The sequence below is a fragment of the Phoenix dactylifera genome, unplaced genomic scaffold, assembly GCF_009389715.1.
Source record: "Phoenix dactylifera cultivar Barhee BC4 unplaced genomic scaffold, palm_55x_up_171113_PBpolish2nd_filt_p 002302F, whole genome shotgun sequence".
NCBI lineage: Eukaryota > Viridiplantae > Streptophyta > Magnoliopsida > Arecales > Arecaceae > Phoenix > Phoenix dactylifera.
Genome location: NW_024069548.1, coordinates 18,140 through 34,449, shown reverse-complemented (window position 1 = coordinate 34,449; position 16,310 = coordinate 18,140). Strand labels below are relative to the sequence as shown.

The 16,310-nt window shown below is 37.6% G+C and overlaps 1 long non-coding RNA gene and 1 pseudogene across 1 annotated transcript; both read right to left on the bottom strand.

Moving 5' to 3' along the window:
• Nucleotides 1–407: 407 nt before the first annotated feature.
• Nucleotides 408–2,562, bottom strand: LOC120109505. Its single transcript, XR_005510366.1, has 2 exons — nt 1,247–2,562; nt 408–997 (listed from the first exon to the last, which is right to left on the bottom strand). It is a non-coding gene; the product is annotated as an uncharacterized LOC120109505 (long non-coding RNA).
• A 30-nt stretch (nt 2,563–2,592) lies between these two features.
• LOC120109506 lies at nt 2,593–14,676 on the bottom strand (annotated as a pseudogene).
• Between the last annotated feature and the right edge of the window lie 1,634 nt (nt 14,677–16,310).

Here is a 16,310-nt window from a genome sequence, read left to right as displayed (position 1 = left end):
AAAATTAAGTTGAATCTTGGATTGTTTATTATTCAATCAGATCTAATTTCAATTTAATTTTTAACAAAACTCGAGCTTATTTCAAGTGGTTTGGTACTCTTTATCAAGTTGGAATCAATTCAAGCTTCAGCTGAGCTTAGTTCAAACTTGATTCAAGCTTAGGTTTTGTTCAAGCAATCACTGAATAATTTTTGATGATGATTATTTTCGGTTTGAAGAACACTCAACAACTGTTACAAGGACCCACAGAAATTATAGAAACGCATTTAGCAACATTATACATATTATGAGTTTGGTTCGCAATTGCTGGGTATAAATATTCTAGAGATGTGAATGATATTGATTAATTTTGAACTTTGTGAACATTTAACTCTACCATATGGTCATGTCATGAATTAAGATCTAGCTACCAACACAAATAAGGAGGTTTTAACTCCAGATTTATTACGCGCAGCACAATGGCCTTTATTAGGATGTTGTACTGCCCAACAAGAATGAAATGTTGATAGGTATTGTATAACGAACATTTCAGCACAGCAAATGTAAGCAATGACCACAATCAATATGTGGAAAATCAAAGCTTCATAGTGAGAACTACTGTAAAACTTGCGTTTTCACCAACCAGTACTCTGTAAGCTGACACTGCCCTTCATAAGAATAGTGAGAGACATTCGTGCAGGCACCACTCACGCACCAAAAGATATCCTGAAGAAAGCACGTCTCAGCTTCTTGACTTCTTTCGTGCAAGATTTCTGTGTTACATCATCACTTGACTCAAAAGGAGCATTCACGACTACTATAAGAGATGCCTCGTAGACAACTGAGTTGGAATTGGCTCTATAGAAACATCCATCACTTTGGAACTTGACATGGAATGCTGCGAGTTCTCGTTCACACCCAACCATTGCTTCAAAAGTTGAAACACTCTCTTGTCTTTCAACAACTCTCTATGGGCACTTTTAACTGCAACTCTTGCTACTGCTGCAAATCCATCAGCCTAATCAAAAAGAAAAATGAAAAGAAATTAAATATCAAAAAACCAGTATAAGGGAAAAGTACAGCAAAGAGATCAAGTGTCCAACAATAAGGATCAAGAATGATTTACAAGAAGGATTTTAAATACTAGTATTGAATCTTGAACCAATTTTTCATTAGAACAATATTGTATCCGGTATAGTACCAATACCGACGATATGTACCAATACTGATGGATTTTAAAAAAAAAAAAAGAGCTACAGGATTGCACCAGTATGGACTAGTATGGCTGGATTGTATCAATCCACAGGGTTTCAGCTTCTACAAGTGCCAGTTTCAAGCCGGAACGGTATGGCATCGGTCGTACCATCCAATTCTGGCAGTTTCTGAAACCATGTTTACAACCCTCTTAAAAGCCAATTTTCACACCATCAAGATTCAAAAATACTGATGCATGATGCTGCAGAATATGAAGAAACTAAAAAAAAGAAAATAACAGCTTTTGCAATGTTTCTAAAGTTTCTCCATTTTGGACCAAGAATGAGATGCCTTCCTAGGATGGATTACTGTTATATATGATTTTTAACCATCCAATATGCGGTATCTCATAGAATATCCTTGAGTTTGGCCAATTTTCTGCAAACCTGAAGTGAATCCTTTCAAGAGACAAGAAAGCTTTGAAACCACTATTGTTGGATCATATGATTTCATATGCATGAATTCCTTGAGGAATCAATTAGAGTTGAAAAGCTAATCAAAACTTTGCTTGGCCAATGAAGGACCAAGGTGACCAAGATAGTTTTTAGCTGGGACAGATTCAGTGAGGAGAAGGGCTTGTTTATGTCAAATTAAACCTAACTTGTCACTCCATCATGCAATGCCCATGTTTGCACTTTTCACAAGTAACAAGACATTATTGACTATGCTCCAGAATTTAGAAGCCAGTCGGTGATGATTGAAACTTTCAGACAATGACTTAATGCAAGCAAGCACAAAAAGTATGGTTTTTTTAAGAATTCAGGTTTGGCTTGAGTCTTGCAGTGGTTTAAGAAAGAAAAACAACATGCTGAACATTTCAATAACTCATCTAATTTGGAGTGAAGCTACTTGCTATCCAAGAGCAAGAAGAATGAAATTGCAGGAATCACACCTTAGGAAGACTAAAAATGTATGAGCAGGAGTGGAGAACTAGATATTACAAGTATCTCAATACTGGTCGAAAAACAGGAGCTGGTTACAGGTGTGGCTAACTACAGGTGATGGCCTTTAGTCGGATCAGAAATGGCTTTTGGTATCAGTCTGACCCAAAATGCACCACTCAATATTTAATGTACTGCTACAGTCACCAGTACTGGAACCTTACTGGTACAATATGGTACTGTACCAAACATGGTATGCCTGTTGGTGCTGGTACAGAATAACTGAGATGTCATACCACGTTTAGTTATGGCACACTACCAAGTTGCATATGGAACCATGTGGCTGGTTCGATCTGGCATGCAATGTTACTTCAATTTATGGTTATAGTTTAAATATGACTAAGCCCAAATTTCTTTCATCAATGAGAACAACTATTTTCTCATACTTTGAAAAAAGTTTCCATCTTCCTTTGATGCATTACCCAATTTTCCTATTTAAAATTACCTTAAGCTGATTCAGCAGGAACAGTCCATCTCCATCCACATAAGTATATTGAGGCTGAGAAACCAACCATCAAGAATTCAGATATCTCTACAATCAATGATTGGAACAACATTAATATGCACAAATTATAAAGAGATGATGTATCAGATACCATGGTGTGGCATATTTCTGACAAGTCAGTAATAGGTGATGTTTCAGATCCATAGCTGCAACAAACACAAGTAGAAGCATGTTAAGATTCTTACTTTAGCTAATTCCTATAAAATATTATCTGAAAATGCAATTTCACATAGTCTGCACAAGGCTTACGACTAATGATTATTATAATGAAAAATAAGCATCACTTCTATAAAAGCAAGCATGACAGACTGGCAACCTATAAAGAACAGACAGATCACTTTCTGAAACATGCAAGAACATACAAAAAAAGTCTGCCAGAAAGAGTTTATGGAGTTTGGTTTGTAAGTTAATAGGATATTATTCCCTATAAGGAAATGCACTGTTCAAAAACAAAGGAGTGCAATAATAGTCTTTTAATTCCCTAAACTGTCATGGTGGGCATTAGGCTCAACATTTTGCATTTTTTATGCAATAGGTGAAGAAGAGGAAATAAATTTTTGAAGGATAGTTGAGAGATTTTAGTATCAATTTTTATGTTGCATAATATTAATAGTTTGATAGGAGTTGAAAGGGGGAAAGGTTGGAAACTGTGAAAGATATAATTACGTGTCAGTCATCTCAAGTCAATTATATATGGGTTACTGGAAACAACAGACCAAGTAACTTATTTAAAGAGAAATATGTAGGTGATTATCATTGTAGGAACTGAGGGAACATTATTGTGAACATAGATCACATAGCGGAGAATAATCTCCTTAGTAAATTGAAAAAGAATGGAATGAAACCCACAAAAGCTGTTTACTCAAATTCTCAGCAATCAATATTTTGAACATGACCATTTCAGATGGCTGTTTAACCTCCTCCCATACACGAGGAACACATCAATATAAATACTGGCTGTTCTAGCATTAGCAACCATTTTCTGAAATCAGTATATTTTCACAGTAATGTTATAGACTTTTGTATTTATACATCAACAACAGAATAAGAGAAATATAAGATATCCATTATACGCTTATACTGCAGTATACACAAAGTAACCGTGTTCTTACATTCACCAATCATAAAGTCTCACACTAATTCCCTTTGAAGAGTTTCATAGATACATAAGGTTGTGTTAGTGTTCCAATCCCAGAGGACTGGACTTTGATAAGCTGTGTTAAATATAGCCAAGATGGTATAACAATGTATGTTGGCTGGGGGAGAGATGCAAAAAAAGTTCCACCAGAGGGTTGGGAACTACTTGCACTAGTAGAGTTACAAGTTGCAGCTACCAAAATTATACTAGGGATTGTGGTGACTAAAGTGATGCATAAGCAACCTCACCTACATTCATGAAATTGGAAATATAAATATGCATTTTGCAAACTATTTCTTTACATAATAATAAATAAGACAATTGATTGTTTTGGATCAAATCTTTGGACTTACCTTCCACTCCAATCAACCAATACTTTATAAATGCAAAGAATAGCCTTGAAGTATTTAAAGAGATGAAGACTGTCCCAATAAAATTTAGTGCATTCTATCAGAAGATCATAAGCTTGTATTATTGTTACATTTTATGCTTTCCTGGCAATGTGCATATTTATTTTGTCATCAAAGATAATCATTTCTCTCCCGTAATCAAGTCTTGTATTTGTTTTTTTGTTATATCATCAGCTGCAGTCAACTGCTGTTGGTATGATTCATGAATATAATTATGCAGTCACAGGTTTAGTAGATTTGTTAGATACAAACTAAGAATAAGGGCATCATGTGATAGTGCCTTGACGACCCTGGCATGACCTTTGCTTAGTACGTACTGTACCACGTTGTGCAAATGCTTGGCTTGCAAAAGTAATGGCTGCATACTAAGCACTGACATGCAGCCAATACTGTGGCAATGCCACATGCTGTAAGGGACTGGTACTCCTACCATGTCATATTTATCATGCCAACTGACAGTCCGTTTACAGATAGTCTTTATTTCTTTCATTTATAGTATATAAGTTGACAAACTATTACAGCACAAGATGTTTGAAGAGAGCATTATTGGAGCAGCTTTACACTCAGCCGCACCAAAACCTGAAAACAGACCTCACTCTGAAAAAAAAGTTCAGAAATAAGGAACACTAATGACAAAAATGAAGAAAAAGATGGTCTCCCTTCTGAGGATAAGTTCATAGACTTAGTTTGTAATTTCATTTGTTTCACACATGGTCTGAAGAAGAGAAGCACTAACTTAAAGTTTAGCCAGCTTTGACTTCTAAAAATTTACAGAAACTGAATAGACATTTTCTTCTGCAATCATAACCTATAAGGGAATTACATCAACACATGAAAAAAAACAGAAAAAGAAAAAAAAAAACTAAAGTACAGATACCTGTTTCCATTAAGTACCAAAGGTAGTAACATATTCTGAAATTCCTGTTTACAGAAAGTAGGGATTTGTTGACTTTTGATAGGCATGAGTGGTAGGAGAGTTGACGCATAAAGCTTCCAATGTTTACCACATGTAAGAATTTTCTAATGGGTTTGCTGCCTGCTTGAAGAAAGGCAGTTCACATGGTTCAAAACGGTATTAATATAATAAATTTTCATTATTCATATTACTCTACTATATTACAATGCTACTATTGGTCCTTATAAACAAAACTAAACATGACAAATATGGCAGTCAACAAGCCTAGCTGAGTGTTATGCACAGGTGTCCATACGCTAACCCTGGATTTTTTTACAAGCCAAGGCCTCAGTCAGCTCAATATGCATTGTCAATTCTAGCCTTTGCAAACCGGCAATATTTGATAGCCCAAAGAAATCGAGTTAAAAGAAACATACTAAAGGCCCATGCTAAGCAACAGAATAGCAAAGGTAGAAACAATTATCATGCTTAGTTTGGGTTGTTATGGGATTAATACAGGCTTATATAGTTCCAGGAGAGGTCACTCAGCAATCAAACCACGAGACAGGCCTAAATTATGAAACTAAAAGGTAAGCCCAACCTGTTAGATGCCAAGTTGAGAGCCACAATAGAATAGACCTGAGGATACAAACTAAGCGATATGCTGATATACTTTCTTTTTTTTTTTGAGGAAAGATAAATTGCAATTAGATAAGGTCATGAAATGGCTGCAAAAATTAAAGAATCTCAAGAAATCCAAACATGATCCTTTAATTAATAAAATGAAATAGGGAATGGCCTTCAGAAACTTGGAAGAAAAATTAGAGTCATATGAGCATTTCCTTAAGGCTAGAGTACAAAAAATTAGTTAAAATTACATACCAGACATCATACGGAGTGTCAAATGATGTCCCATATATGTTATAGAAGCCAACGCTGCTTGGTAATTGAGCATTGTCAGAATTTGGCGAGTATCGGCAGCCCACTTGAAGATTGAAAAATTGAATGGTAGAGCAATAGACTTCCCATTATACGTCAGCTACAATGAGAAGTCAAAGAATGAAATAGATAAGCATGGGTAAACTAAGGATTTAATTTTATGCAATTTATATATATCACACATATATATGTCACTATCCAATTCTAAAAAGCTCAACTCCAAATGAATCAGTTACAACTTTGACATCCTCCATGATTGGTACCCAAGTAACATCCAAATTTCGAAAAAAATGTATCAAATTCAGATGAGTTTTGTAAGAAGACATTTACTCGAGGTTATTCCAAAGTTTTATACACCTTTTAAGCAAATCAAACACAATTTTCCTTACTTACCAATGCACCGGTAAAGTCGTGAGAAGTTTAATGATTCATTATAATAGAAATGTAAGAAAAAGAGAGTTTTTAAGATTGCATTCACATAAACATGGAAAGCTAGTATGAACTGAGAAAGAAAAAAATATTCAGGTACAAAGTGATTGTTCGTCTATTTGGAAGGATCAGTTTACACTTGGGGTTATGTTAAGATGGAGGTTTTTTCTGCATGGAGCTTGCTAATATAATTTGAAGTATTTTAATATCTGTATAAACAATGGTGTAGTGTGCACCATGGTGCTCTGGTACGTGTCCATTATAGTCATTCTTACATTGAGTCAGTTATAATAATAGTGGGATGCCGGAGCAATGATACAATCCTTTTAAAGCATAAAGAGAGCGTAAGTAGTGTGGTGGCTCGGTCCACTGGACCAGCCCCATCATTGAGTCAACCCAAGTCTCCACCAAACAATAAAAAAAGGAAAATAAAAGCCGGACACGTGCCGCCGGACTCGCACGGCACCCTAGGAAGTCCTCTATAGGAACATCTTCCAGCCCTCCATGACCTCTACCACTGAGAGTTCTCCTCCTTTCTCCCTCTTTCTTCCTCTTTCTTGCTCCGAGCTCGTCGTTCCCCTAGCACCGCACCCGTAAGAAAATTCAAGATGCAAACGCTGCTGGAGGCGAGGTAAAGCCTCGGTCTTCCATCCCTTTGCTTCATCTCCTTTCCACAGTCCTAAAACACCACCGCTGGCTAAGAGATTCACTAAAAATTGACCATGAAAGGATTCGATGTTCATATCCCCAGTTTTTGTTGAGTTTTTTCTTTTTTCACACCGACGCCGCCGCTTCTTGATGCTGGACCCCTGGATGGACTCCTCGGCCTCCCTATGAGCCTCCATAACAAAGAAAATCTCCATATCCCCTATTTTATCCAGCTTTTTTCGTTGATTTCCCGCCATCCAGTTACCACTGCTGACTGTCCACCGCCTCCAGCAGCCGACCATGCCCCCTGGCACAGTCCCCAGCGATCCCAGCTTCTCTTCCTCTTTTAGAAGAGGAGAAGACTCTCTCTCTCTTCTTCTCTCTTCTTTCTTTCTCTCTATAAGAAGACCCATGGATCAAAGAAGACCCATGGATCCCAATACAGAGTCCTACCTCCTTATCCTATGGACCCAAGTTGACCCTACAAAAGGCTTTGAACTACCTTGGTGCCCGGGCAACTTGTCGAACCGATCATCCCGACCGTTGTTGAGTCTGTAAAACCCACTATTGATGATCCTTGTCGAATAAACTTGGCCTTGATCGAGTCACTGCTTCATGATTCACTGATCGAATTATTTAAGATCTAACTCACCCAGAGTTGTCACACGCCTGGCCAACCATCCACTTTTCTGGTTATTTTTATCCTATTAAAGTCATCGATTAGAAATTAATTTTGCTGTTAATGCTTTAAATAGCTTTAGCCGATTTGCCTAGTGAGTTTTGAAGACTCAAAGCGAAAGAGATAAGTAGATCTTTGCTCCTTAATAATTTTGAAACTATTATGTTTTTCATACATGTGGTTTGCCAATGATAATATCATGTTTTTTGAAATAAAAGATCAACATAAGTATTATGAAAATTATGCTTTGTTATGAAAAGTGATTCCATAAATATTTTTAATGAAAACAACATGCTTATGAAGCACAAATCTTACCATGCCATTTAGTATTCTTTCATCTATTTATGTGTACATTTTAAGAAAAAGTATAAATATTTTTAAAGCTCCAACGCTTTAAACTATGATATGGCTATATAGCAAAAAGAATAATTTAAGAATTGATTTGCAATACAAACTTGGAACCACATTTGTGAAATATTGATGATTTAAGCATGCATGATATGCTTTAAACTTGCTTTATCATATTGTACTATGAATGCCACATTTGGAAATAATTGTTATTTTCTTTAATGATGAATTGTTCATATAAAAACTTATGCTTGATCCAATAAGGAGGTATAAGTTTTACTTACTGAGCTGTGTAGCCCACATCTCTCTTTATTATTTTTTTCTCTTTCTAGATAAATAGGGTTACTAGAAATGAAGAATGGTCTACGCTTGGAGTTCGTGCTAGCAAGCTTGGCAATTTTGTAACAAAATTTTAGTTCTTTAATAGACTATGAATTTATAATTGATGAATTTTTAAATTTTGAGATTATAGATTTTGATATTTAAATTTAGATTTAGCCACTCTGAACTAACATTTATTCAATTATTTAATGGATGATGGATTTGGACTTTTTATTTTATTTGAGATTATAATTGTTGGCTTCGTGTTATCATGGGATGTACCCCTTAGTAGCATGGTCATATTATGTCCCCATTTTGAGGCATGACAAGCATATCTTGTCAAGAAGCAATTCCATGGAGGAAACTACTAAATGAGCAAACTTCTGACTAAATTGGTTTGCCAACTCTATTAGACTGCACGAGTATTTAAGAGTTGGACCATATTTTGAATCATGGATCAGAATAAAGTGTGCCACAATATTCCAACAAGCGACTACCATTGTACATCATAATATGCACAATACAATTTAGCATGATATGGTTTCATATTATCCCGTGTCATATTAGTCATGTAGTCAGTCATGTGCTAGAGCTCAACTCCAAGAAAAAGATATGTATTGGTTTGGGCACGATCTATTGTGCCGGTACCGAACACCATGTCGATTGTCCAGCGGTACGAGTCAGTACAGACTCGCGCCATGCCGGGCCGGGCCGAACCTGTACTGACGCAGCAGAGGAGGTAGGGAAGAGAGTGAATGGGAGAGAGTGAATGGAAGAGAGAGAAGGAGAAGAGAGGGAGAGAGACCGGTGGAGGGTGGCAGAGGGTCAACGAAGGCTGGCGTCGGCCAAGAGGAGGCTGCCGCCGGTCCCTATTTCGTTCGAACAGAGGTCTGGCCGCTAAAAAATTTTACAATTTTTAAGTGAAGTCCATAAATCGTTTGCCAACTTTACTTAAATATCGCAAATTTTAAAAAATATATTAAAAAAAATTAAGTGAAATTGGCAATGAGTTTGCCGGACTTCAACTTAAAATCTGCAAAAATAAAACAGGCTCCCTCCGGGTTTCTATTTCGAACGAAACAAGAGACTAGAGGTGGAACTCCACCTCCGCGTCTCCTGGCCTCCGCCTGCCGGCCCCTGGCCAGTCTCTCTTTCTTCCTCTCTCTCTCACCCTCCCTCCCCTCTCTTCTCTCCTTTCTCTTTGTCCTTCTCCTTCAATCCTCCGGCGACAGCATCTCGGTTTGATTGCTGGAACCGTCCCAGTCCGTCGCCGATATAGCTCGGGATGCCCCGAACCGGGAGGTTCGGGATGGTTCCGGCCGACCATGGGTTTGGGTCAGTGCATGGCAAACAGAATGGGTCAAAACCAAGGTCTGCTGACCCGACCAGTTCAGCTTGTACCGTACCAACACCGGCCTCCACCGGTACGGTATAACCATGAAATTCAGTTCAAACCTTAAAGGGGTCGAAACCGAATGGTTCTTTGCCTTGTACCGGTGGGAACCGCACCGGTTCGCACCGATACTCGTGGGAAAGAAGAAGAGGAAGAGGAAGAAAGAAGAGCAAGGAAGAGGAAGAAGAAGCCTACTTGTCGCATCGGGCCTCGGGCCGACCTCCTCCTCAGGCCGACGAGGATCACCTATCTTGCTCGCGGTTCCGACCCCTTCTTTGCTCGTGGGAGAAGGAGAAAAGAAGGAGAAGAAAGGAGGAGAGAAGGGAAAAAAGGAGAGGAAGAGAGTTCAAAAAGAAGGAAGAAGGGGGGGGGGAAAAAAGCCGTCCTCGCGCCCGCGCGCGATTCCACATGCAGGGAACAGCGCCCGCATGCGGTTCCCATGCGGGGCAGCAATCCCACATGGCACCGCGCACTGAGCACGAGCCCATGTGGCCCGCGTGGGCATTTAATGCCACTCGGGTTTTTTTTTTTCGGTTGGCCGGTTCGGTACCCGGTTCGAACCGGTACCCGGCCCCCACCAATACATCAGTTTGATCGGTTCCACGGACCTTGGTCAAAACATAATATAGATTGGCATATGCAATACATAACTCCTATAGCATGTTTATATATAGCCAACATGATATTGATTGTACATGCCACCTCTTAAATCATCATTATTTTGATGTAATAGCCCGACTAAACTAACTAGAGGCATATCAAATTGGCAATGTAAGAATAATGCATGAATACGTAACTTTAGTGTAAGTCATGTTTTAACTTGAATATGAAATATCATCGAGCAAAAAACACTGTTTCGGTTAAAGATAAAGGAGACTAAAGATCATCCAACTAGCAAACCTCCATATAATCTGATGCACTATAATGTATATGGCCATGTATCATTCAAGTATCTTCGTCCTTGCAATATTCACCAAAATACTCAACATGATAAATATATGTAAATTGATTTTTCCAATTGATAAAACGTTACATGTATTTGCTTGCTTATTCTTTCTCTCAGTTTTCAACAGCACTCCCTCCATAGTTAGTTACATTAACAAAGAAATTCAATTAAGTTGGACCTCATTAATAGAAGTGGATAGGAATAGCTAGCTGTATGCTAATGATAATGTAGCAGAGTCACATTCCATTGGTTAAATATCTAGGAATAGCTCAAAGGATGCTCGAAATTGATGATCACATGAACTAGTCCAATGCAGGTCTACTAAACACTATCCCTTTCGGTAACAAAATGATAGCTATAATTAACTTAGTTGCTAATCAATTACACATAAATAGCTTATTTAAGTTCTGTCTCTTGTTAAGTTCTTGGAGTTTTAACTTGTTCTGCAGAAGACATTGTTCAACATTTAATCTTTGTTTTAGACTTATGAGACGGCAAACAACTGACTAGAAACAATAAGCAAACTGAAACTAGTCATATATATCTGCATCAAATGGTCTAGAAAGGCTTTTTTATATAAGCAGACAATGCATACCTCATTATCCCTTAGAGCTTCTTCAAACAAAGAGATGCACTGTGTTGAATCATAGACATCCAACTCGACTGCTTCATTGTCTTCAGATGGTTTTCTCCAGACTTGAATCACAGGCTGCTGCTTCCAGTTGAAGTCTGGGTTTGGCAGCATTTCGTAGATAGATGGGCATTCAATCAACTGCAAAGTTCATCAAATGGTTTCATTTGACATTGTCTTACTTCACAGAAGTGATACATATCTCAACAAATTAGTTTTGGCATTGGTGCATGGTATATTTCTCTGCACAATTTGTTTAAGTTAGCTCTCTCTGTCAGATGTCATGATTTAAACATGAAAAGTTATTCCTCCAACAAATTTGTTTAAGCATTATTTCCTCATGTATGTTCTAGTGGAAAACATGAAAGCTTTTCTTTTAGTTATGATCATGTTAGGTTTCTCTCCAACTTAATGATATACAATGGGCCAAAGAAGATGTTTTTACGCTTTTAGGACAGATATGCAGCTGGCATTTGAAAAACGTAGCAAAACTCTTGAGAAGATATCCAGTAACTGTATCAGAACTTAAGCAAGCAGATTTAAATAGAAATAAACACTATTTGTGTGCATGCCATGCCGACATGCATGCAAATAGACATGAATATATATGTATATAAATTGGGTGATGGAGTGGAAACTCATCATGATCTTAAAACAAAAACAAAAACTAAAGGAAAGATCAGCATTATGCAGCTGCAGCTTGATTTTCCTTCAAAATTGATGCATTATCATGTTTTTTCTTTTGCACGTATAGTTCTATACTACCTTAGGTTCACAATGAAATAAACTTACAAGTTAGGGAATTGCCAGCAATGTTGCATGGACACCAACACACGAATCGGATTTGGACACATGTCCAAGTGTCTGGCTCAGCAACACGAGAAATAAAAGAGATATGGAGACACATAGAAAATTTTTTTTAACTAAAATATATAATTGAAGTATTTTATAAAGGAAATATTAAGATATTATTTGTTAAGATCTTCCAAAATGCATGTTCCTCATCCAAACTTCCTAGTTAACTTAAAAATTTAGGAAAATGACAATTGTAAAATTATTTTACTATGTATATTCTTAACCAACTCTAAAAAGAGCAAAATAGTATAGCAGGTCAAACTAATTGTTGGAGGGATCAGCTCTCCACCGATTCTAAAAACTAAAATTAATAAATTTTTATAAGTATCCAAGCATCTGATGTATATCAGACGAGGTTATGCATCCAACATGGATTTTAGGAAGTGGGCACGAGAGTCCAGGTAACGCAGATTACCAGTTGATGCATCGTCCATCTAGAAACAAAGAAGAAGCTTTCAAAACCATAAACAAATTGCAGACCAGTTAAAAGGGAGTCATTGATGCATCCAGGAGCACCTGTTAAAAAGCAGCCCCAATTAAGAATCAATTACAAATTTATCTAGGTAAATTCAACTTGGAATAAAATTTACATAATCCACAAGACATTAAGAACCCTAATTAAATGTATAAATGAAATAGAGGAGAGAAAGTTTTCGATCTAAATAGGTACCTTTGAAAGGGGCATGCTATACAATCCACTTGTTTACATACTTTGCGAACACCTTGACAAATTATAAAACAGTCATACCTTCATTCTCACTTGTATAAGTATTGCAATAGTCCTTATTGTATACAACCATAACCATGACCAACTAAATGACGGTGATTTTTATACGACAAAGGTAAAAATGGAAAAATACGCACATCATTGTATAATGATATGAAGCACCGAAGAAGCAATCCACCCATAGAATGTGATATTATATTCACTTTTTTCCTCTCCAGAAGCCCTTATAAGCACTTTCCAATTTTACTCTCAGGTCATCCAATGCTTTATCAATTCTGTCGACAACACATACCATTTGATTATAAAAATCACCTTCCACACTTTTCACTCATTAGCTTGGGGAATCAACACACATATAGAATTATAGATTGTCTCGCATATTGTTGAAATATTTACTTAGCTTCAACAAGCACAGATTGAACAATAACCAATATCCTACCTATTGCTTTGGCGAAAGTCATAACCATAGCCAAACAGGGTGGTTCCTTTCTCATATCCACATTCAACAAGCATATCGATCATATCATGGAAATGATACACTTCAGTCAGATGCAAGCATTTAGCCCACTGCAATATCACAATAGAAAAAAGAATAGTTTCAAGCATCTAGTAACATAAGGATGATATATATGATATATCAATCAAGTTGGATGAAGATAGGAACAGCAGGCAATACAAATTAGACAATGAGGTAATCGCTCACAATAACCTCCAATTTCCAAATTTCCTAGGCTTGTGATGTGCAGTCTTGCAACAATCAAACTTGATTGTCTTTTTTTATTTTTGGTTAAAACAATCAATTTTGATTGTCAAATCCAACTTACCCATGATGGATCTAAAATGTCGATTGCATGTAGGCCGTAGTCATCTTCAGGAACTACAAGTTCATAATCCGGGTCGAGCCGACTCTACATATCTGCCAAACCAACCACCTACTAATTTGACACAAAAATACTTCCAGTTCAACTCCAAAAAGGATTTTTTTTTTTTTTACATACTTCTTTTTCAGGGAAGTAGAAAAGCAGAACAAATAAATATAACGATCATGCCTGTCCCACCCCTTTTGGGGTCTACTTTTAATTCTCATTAGCCAATAGAAGAATCCTAGAAGATTCTTCTTTTCAGGTCACAAAAAAAAAAACTCTATTTTTTTTTTAATCGTCAAACTGAGCTACAGTGGGCTACTTTTCCTCTTCATCAATCCATTCACAGAACCAAAACAGGTCCTAAAATTCCAACCCTATCAGCGAGTTTGAGAGAGAGATAGAGAGAGAGAGAGAGAGAAGGGGGAGGGAGGGAAAGAGGGGGTGGACTCGCTGATACCAGTCTCCGGATTATATATGGACCCAGGCATACTTCTTGAACTCGAGATTGGCCAGAAGAATCCGGACCCAGCACCAGATCTTCCGACCCGGTCTTCTTGTTCCTCGCATTCAGGACCGATCCCCCGATGCCGGACATCCAGCAGCACCGGCTCCAGCTCCTTCCCTGCCGCCGCCGCCCGCGCCCTCCCGCGCCCGAGGCACGGCAGCCGGAGCCCGCACTCTCCGAACATCGGTGGGAGAAATCTCCGAGAAGATAGCGTCCGAGAGAAAATTCTCTCGCGAGGGAGGAGAGCGAGAAGGACGAGAAGGGCATCCGTCCGAGGGTTTAAAAAAGGCCGCTCAGCTGTCGGTCCTTTCGCACTGTCCACCTCGCAGTCAAGGAGAGCGCTCTCTAGAGCGGGAGGGTAGGCGCGGGAAGCGCAGTAAGATACCCGCGGCCGCGGTAAGCGATATCAACGTCGGATGGGTATACAGAGTTGGGAGGATATCGGAGACGGCTGTCCGGGATATGATATCCTGATGGGGACGAGTTACGAGCGCCTAATTAATTAGAGCCGGGCCCTACGGGATAGCGTGGGCCGACTTCTCCCGAGCCGCGGGACACGTGGGGAGATCCGTTGCCGTCAGCCGAAAGGCATGTGCGAGGGATATGCCGCTCGTTGGAAGCGTGTGAACGAGTCCAGAATCCGGACAGAGACGCGACTGTGATATTGTTTGGATAATTTGGCTTTTTGCTTGTTGGCTTTTATTTTTGTTTGGTTATTTTAAATCATGGGTCTCCTTTCATTTGATTAGATGGATGATATTGTTTGTGTTGATATGTTTCTAGAGGGGAGTGTAGATGGTTCCAATAATTTGGCTTTTAGGCATTGGTTTTTATTTAATTTGATCTTATTTGGTTAGGTGGTTGTCCTTGTTCATATTGATACCTTTAGAAGGGAAATACAGATGATACATATAATTTGGCTTTTGCTTGTTTGTTTTTATATAGTATGGTGACACGTCGCCAGAAAAAGTAGAACATGATGCACTAATATGGTAAGTTAATATTTCCACTAATGGAAGTGTCATATTGTGGTATTAACTCCAATATAAAATCTAATGATTTTAAAACACCTAAGCCAGTATAGTATCCATATATAATAAATTTCAATACGATATGTGATATATCAAGAATTATGTTGCATATGCTACAATCTTAATAAGCACATATGTATATTAATCTTGAAATTATTTTCAGAGTTCTATATGTTTTTTGGCCTCTTCTATTATTTTGTTATATGGTATCTAAAATAGAGGTTCGGTTTATTTGCATGAAATATCTGTATTAGTGATACGGATATCAATGTGGTCAGCTTTCATTAAAGTTTATTATTTGAATGCGATAAAAAATTTAGCTATTGAGACCTTCTATTTATTATAATTTGTTATATTATCATACTATATTTCAAAAATAGTTGAAATAAAAAGAAAAAAAATTCATATCTGCATATTGCATAAGATCAATTTTAATGGCACCGATATTAATTACCAAGAGTTGCAGAGTTCTCGTTTGTCATATGAATGCCGGTAATGATAGGGCAAATTTGACTATTGAAGTCTTCTAATTATTATATTATAATGTGCTATATTATTACTATATTATATTTGAAGAAGGTTTGAGAAAAAAAAAAGAAATAATTCATATTTTGCATGTCACATGGGTTATATGCTAGTTTAGCTTATAGTGAAATTTCGGCACCATTATGGAGAAAAAAAAAATCATCAGGTCATAATATATGTCATGGCTACTTCTAGGGGCATTCTTTTAATTGCTACCCTATCCTCCAGGAAGGGGTTAAAGTCTAATAGTTGATGGCTCTTTTTCTAGTAGCCAAGTTATTTGGGACCCAAAAATTGTTGGGTACCTTAATCTCTTGTTTTGGTATCAGCAATCTCATGTCATCT